Raw genomic sequence first — 6,398 nt, forward strand, 5'->3', positions numbered from 1 at the left:
CAATTTTGTGCTCATGTACCTGCTCAGCTGGAGTGAATATGTGCATGCACCCTTTTGAGCAAAAGAAATTGCCTTGTCAAGATCTTCTCTGTCTCTCGAGTGTCTGTTTTTGTCACCGGAGGGTCTTTAATTCCAACAACCACCAACTCCAATGCCAACAGCACCACATAAAACATGCTATCAGAGACACAGTCGTCCCGTGTTGGAAAAACAGTGAGCCTGCTCCACCAGCAGTGTGAAAGAAACCACTCCCCCTTCCTCTCTCACCCACAGTACAGAAACACTCATTCATTCTACACCAACAGGAAACCAAACCCCATTGTTACCTGGGTTTTAGAGGCTGATTTTTTTAAGTTTGATGTGCTATCCCACCCAAATCCCAAGTGAGTATCGCACTCTAACATGCACTTGTAGCTGTCACATCCTGGGTCAACTGAAGAAGGAGTGAGTGGGACTGGGAAGGGAATTAGTTAACATCCTCACAGTGGGGCATGTGGGCTGGAAGCAAGGACCAGCCAGTCCCCTTCTTCAGGCTCTTAGTAAAACCAGAGCTTTGCTGTGAGGCTACAGGAGGCTTCAGGACCACAGCATGTCTGCAGGCCAGCTAGCTCCCAGGGAGACTTGGCCCCTCTCACCGCCTCCACACCATGATCCTCTAGGTTGCAGTGGACAATCCTCAAGGTATCCCCACCCTCATCCTGGAGGGAGTGGTGGGGTGGGTTCAGAGCCCTATGGGCAGTCCCTACTTGGCCATGCCAGACATCTTTTGAGAGACTGACTTTGAACCAGTTGATCTCAATTTGCTTCAAGGGTACCATCCCCTTGCAAGGATATCGCAGCCCAGCAAGAAGACTTGTCTGGGCACTATCAGCAGAAAAGACCAAGGTGGGGTCAGCTCAGTGATTAACTGAACTGTGAATGGGCAGACATAGAAAGAAATACCACAGTCTTCATTCTGGGGCTGGGGGCTTTTGACCTATTTGTATCTGTTCAGTGCCACAAATTCAGGCCCAGGAGTCACATGAAAGGAGAGTCAGCAAATCAAAGGTGTGTGAACTGGGAATCCTGCCTGTCTTCCTCTTGTCCATGTAGATTCTGAGCCGGAAAGGGGGCCAAAATTTCTCACCTAGACAGAGAACGGGGAAGGGTTAGGCCACATACCCAGCTCACTGCCCAACATCAAGACCACAGCCTGGTCATTTTAATTTTAATTTTATATATTAAAATGACCATGCCATTTTAATTTTATATATTTTTAAATATATATATATATGACTTTTTTCTTTTTTGCAGCACTGAGGCTTGAACTCAGGGCCTGCACCTTGAGCCACTCCACCAGCCCTTTTTTGTGAAGGGTTTTTTCAAGATAGGGTCTCCTGGAACTATTTGCCCAGGCTGGCTTTGAACAGAGATCCTCCTAATCTCTGCCTCCTGAGTAACTACAATTATAGGTGTGAACCACCGGTACCCAGCCTTATATATATTTTTAATTATATAAAAGGATAGATAAGCCTTCATGCTTCTCACCCCCAGCCATCCAGATCCTCCCCCCAGAAGCAATGCTGTCACTACATTGGTATCTTCCAGGAATATCTCAGACTACTTATACTTTTTAATAAATTTTATTAAACATTATATCTATATATAATATTTATAACATAAGTTTAAGATACAAAAATAGTAAGACACCCATATGCCAACAACCTTGTCGAAGAATAGAAAATAACCAATATTGAAATAGCACTGTGTCACACCCAATACTATATGCAAATGCTCATAGCAGCCGTGATGCTTCATTTTGTGCTTCCACTTGACTGGACCATGGGCTACCCAGATTAAGCATTATTTCTTGGTGTGTCTGGGCAAGTACTTCCAGATGAGCTTAGCCTTTGAGTCAGCGGAATGAGTGAAGTAGATCACCCTCCCCTATATGGTTGATTAAGCATCATCCAATTTGTTGACGGCCTGAATGGAACAAAAGGTGGAGGAAAAAGGAATTTGTTGCTTTTTTTTTTCCCTGCTTGGCTGCTTGAGCTGGAACATCTTATCTGGTCTCCTGTCCTTGGATTGGGATTTGCAACACTGGTTTCTCTGGTTCTCGGGCTTTCAAACTCAGACTGAATAACACTACCGACTTTCCTGAATCTTTGGGGACCCAAGCTTGCAGACAGAAGGTAGTGGGGTTTCACAGCCTCCATGATTACAGCCAATTCCTCATAATGAAGCTCTAGAGAGGAGAGGAGAGAGAGAGAGAGAGAGAGAGAGAGAAAGAGAAAATCTCCTATTGGTTCTGTTTCTCTAAACAGCCCTGACTGATATAGATAATGGCCAAAAGGTGACACAAGCCAAATGTCTGCCAACTGATGTATAGGTAAGGAAAATGTAGAATGTCCCTGTAAAGGTAACATTATTTGGCCATAAAAGGGAAATACTAATTTATTTTACAACATGGAGGACACTTGAAAACATGCTAAACATGCAAGAGGCTGGTCACAAAAGCTACATGGTATATGATTCCACTCTCCTGAACTGTGGGAACGGGCACACATGCAGACTCCAAGTGGATTAGCGATTGTAGTGATGGTTTAGGGCTGGAAGGTATGGAAGAATTTAGGCTCAGTGTTTCTTTTTAGATGATGAGAATGTTTTAAAATGGATTGTGTTAACGGTTTCACAACTTTGTGAATATACTAAAAACCATTGAACTATATATTTTAAATGAGTGAACTGTTTATGTGAATTGTAGCTCAATAAAGATGTAACCAAAAATAAAAAAAAAAACCTCATGTTCATCTCTGTCCGAGTACAGTTGCAGTCACTCACCCGAATTTTGTCTACTTTACTATTGCCTTTTAAAATATTAAAATGTATCCGTTAACAACATATTGATGCAATTCCTAATATATAGTGACTTCGTATTTTTTAAGGTTCTACAAATGGAATGAAACCTTATGTATTCTACAATTTGATTTTTTTTCTCTCAAGATTAGGTTTTTAGGTGGTCTTGGTAGCACAAACCTGAAATCCCAGCACTTAAGAGGCTGAACCAGGAGGATCTTGAGTTCTACCAAGACCCATATTTTTTTTTTTAAAATTAAGTTTCCTAATCTAAGAGTTTTTTTTTAATTGTTGTGCTGGGTGGGGGTACACTGTAGCATTTACAAAGGTTCTTACCATGTATCAAATATATCATGCTTGAATTTACCCCCTCCCTCCACTGCTCTTCTTCATCCCCCCCCCCCATTCCTGGAATAGTCTCAACAGGCCTCATTTTTTAAATTACATACATGTGTGTACATTATTTGCACCATGTTCATTCTCCTAATCCTTTCCCCACCACCTCCCTCTCCCACCAGTGCCAACCACACACACACACACCAGGAAGAACCTGTTCTGCCTCCCTGTTCTCCAATTTTGTAGAAAAAAAAACATAAAAGATAAAAAGGGAAGCATGGTGTTTTTGCTAGTTCAAGAATAAAGACAGATACACAGGGAGGTTCTTTGTGTTGTTTCCATGCATATATATGTTACAACCCCAATTGGTTCATCTCTTCTAGTCCTCTTCACTCTTCCCTAGTCCTCTTTCCATGGGGGCTCCAACCCAGTTTAAGGTTTCTATATTCATTCCTGTACAGTAAGCATATCAACCACATTCAAGTTTTTGGTTTCCTTCCCTTGCTCTATCCCTCCCATGTGCAGCCTCCCCTTAGTGTGACCCATGTCCTGTAATATTTCTGCATTTGTTTTAGGTCTATAATCCACATATGAGAGAGAACATGGCCTTCCAAGCCTCGCTAACTTAAGATGATGTTTTCCAGTTCCATCCATTTACCTATGAATGACAAAATTTCACTCTTCTTTGTGGCTGAGTAAAATTCTGTGGTGTATAAATACCATATTTTCTTAATCCATTCACCAGTAGTGGGGCATCTTGGTTGCTTCAATAGTTTAGCTACTGTGAATAGTGCTGCAATACACATAAGTGCACAAGTGCCTTTGTTGTAAGCTGACTCACATTCCTTCCAGTATATCCCTAGGAATGGTACTGCAGATCTATTTTTAGTTCTTTAAGAAGCTTCCACACTGTTTTCCATAGTGGTTGTACTAGTTTACATTCCCACCAGCAGTGTATGAGGGTTCCTTTTTCCCCGCATTCTTGCCAACATTTGTTACTGGTGGTGTTCTTGGAGTTGGTATTCTTGTTGTTGGTATTGGAGTGAGGTGGAATCTTAGTGTGGTTTTGATTTGCATTTCCCTCATGGCCATGGTTGGTGAGCATTTTTTTTCATGTGTTTTTGGCCATTTGGACTTTTTCTTTTGAAAAGTTCTGCTCAGTTCAGTTGCCCATTTCTTTATTGGGTCATTGATTTTTGAGGAGTTTAGTTTTTTGAGCTCCCTGTATATTCTGGTTATCACTCCCTTGTCTAATGTATAGCTAGCAAAGATTTTTCTCCCATTCTGTGGATGGCCTTTTCAATTTAGAGAGCATTTCTTTTGTTGTGCAGAATCTTCTTAATTTTATGTAGTCCCATTTGTCAATCCTTTCTCTTAGTTGCTGAGCTGCTGGGGTTCTACTGAGGAAGTCACTTCCTATGCCTATTGCTTCCAGTGTATTCCCTACTCTTTCCTGTACTAGCTTCAAGGTTTCAGGTCTGATATTAAGATCCTTCAACCACTTTGAGTTGATACTTGTACAGTGTAAGAGACATGGATCAAGTTTCAGTTTTCTGGAGGCAGATATCCAGTTTTCCCAGCAACATTTGTTGAAGAGGCTGTCTCTTCTCCATCATATGTTTTTGGTAACTTTGTCAAAAATTAGGTAGGCATTATTGCATGGATTCATATCCAGGTCTCCTATTCTATTCCACTGATCCTCATGTCTGTTTTTGTGCCAGTACCATGCTATTTTTATTGCAATGGCTCTGTAGTATAGTTTAAAGTCAGGTATTGTGATATATCCAGCATTGCTCTTTTTGCTCAGTATTGCCTTGGTTATTCTGGGTCTTTTGTGTTTCCAAATGAACTTTGGAATTGGTTTTTCAGTTTCTGAGACAAATGTCATTGGGATTTTGATGGGAATTGCATTGAACATGTAGATTGCTTTTGGTAGTATAGCTATTTTTACTATGCTGATTCTGCCAATCCACGAGCAAGGAGATCTTTCCACCTTCTGTAGTCTTCTTCAATTTCTTTCTTCAATGGTTTGTAGTTTTCCTGTAGAGGTCATTCACATCTTTATTAAGTTTATTCCTAGGTATTTTTTGAGGCTATTGTAAATGGAATTGTTTTCCTATATTCTTTCTCAATCTGTTCATTGTTGGTGTATAGAAAGGTTACTGACTTTTGTAAGTTGATTTTGTACCCTACCACTTTTCTGGAGCTGTTTATGGGGTCTAGGAGTTTTTTGGTGAAATTTTTCAGGTCTTTTAGGTGTAAGATCATGTCAGACGTAAATAGGGATAGTTTGACTTCTTCTTTACCTGTTTGTAATCCTTTTATTTCTTCTTCCTGCTTTATTGCTCAGGCTAGGAATTCCAAGACTATGTTGAATAGAAGTGGGGATAGTGGGCACCCTTGTCTCGTTCCTGACTTTAAGGGAAATGGTTTCAGTTTTTCCCCACTTAGTATGATGTTGGCTATAGTTTTGTCAAATATACTCTTTATTATGTTGAGTTACATTCCTTCTATTTCTATTTTCATCAGAGCTTTTATCATGAAGTGGGGTTGAATTTTATCAAATGCTTTTTCTGCACTATTGAGATGATCAAGGGTTTTTGTCTTTACTTCTATTAATGTGCTATGTTACATTTATAAATTTGTGTATGTTGAACCATCCCTGCATCCCTGGGATGAAGCCGACTTGGTTGTGGTGAATGATCTTTCTGATATGTTGTTGGATGCATTTTGCTATTGCTTTATTGAGGAATTTTGCATCAATGTTCATTAAGGAGATCGGCCTATAGTTCTCCTTTTTGGATGTGTCTTTGTCTGGTTTTGGGATGAGTGTGATACTGGCTTCATAGAATGAGTTAGGCAGTGTTCCTTCCCTTTCTATTTTGTGGAACAGTTTAAGGAGTGTTGGTATTAGTTCTTCTTTAAAGGTCTTGTAGAATTCAGTGGAGAATCCATCAGTCCTAGACTTTTCTTTTTTGGGAGACTCTTTATTGCTACTTCAATTTCATTGTATGTTATAGACCTGTTTAGGTGATTAATATCATCTTGATTCAGTTTTAGATGGTCATATGTATCTAGAAATTTGTCCATTTCTTCAAGATTTTCCAATTTATTTGAACATAGGTTCTCAAAGTAGTCCCTGATGATTCCCTGGCTTTCCTTGGTGTTTGTTGTTATCTCCCCTTTTCTGTTTCTGACTTTACTAATTTGGGTCTTTTCCCTCC

The sequence above is a fragment of the Castor canadensis genome, chromosome 1, assembly GCF_047511655.1.
Source record: "Castor canadensis chromosome 1, mCasCan1.hap1v2, whole genome shotgun sequence".
Lineage (NCBI taxonomy): Eukaryota > Metazoa > Chordata > Mammalia > Rodentia > Castoridae > Castor > Castor canadensis.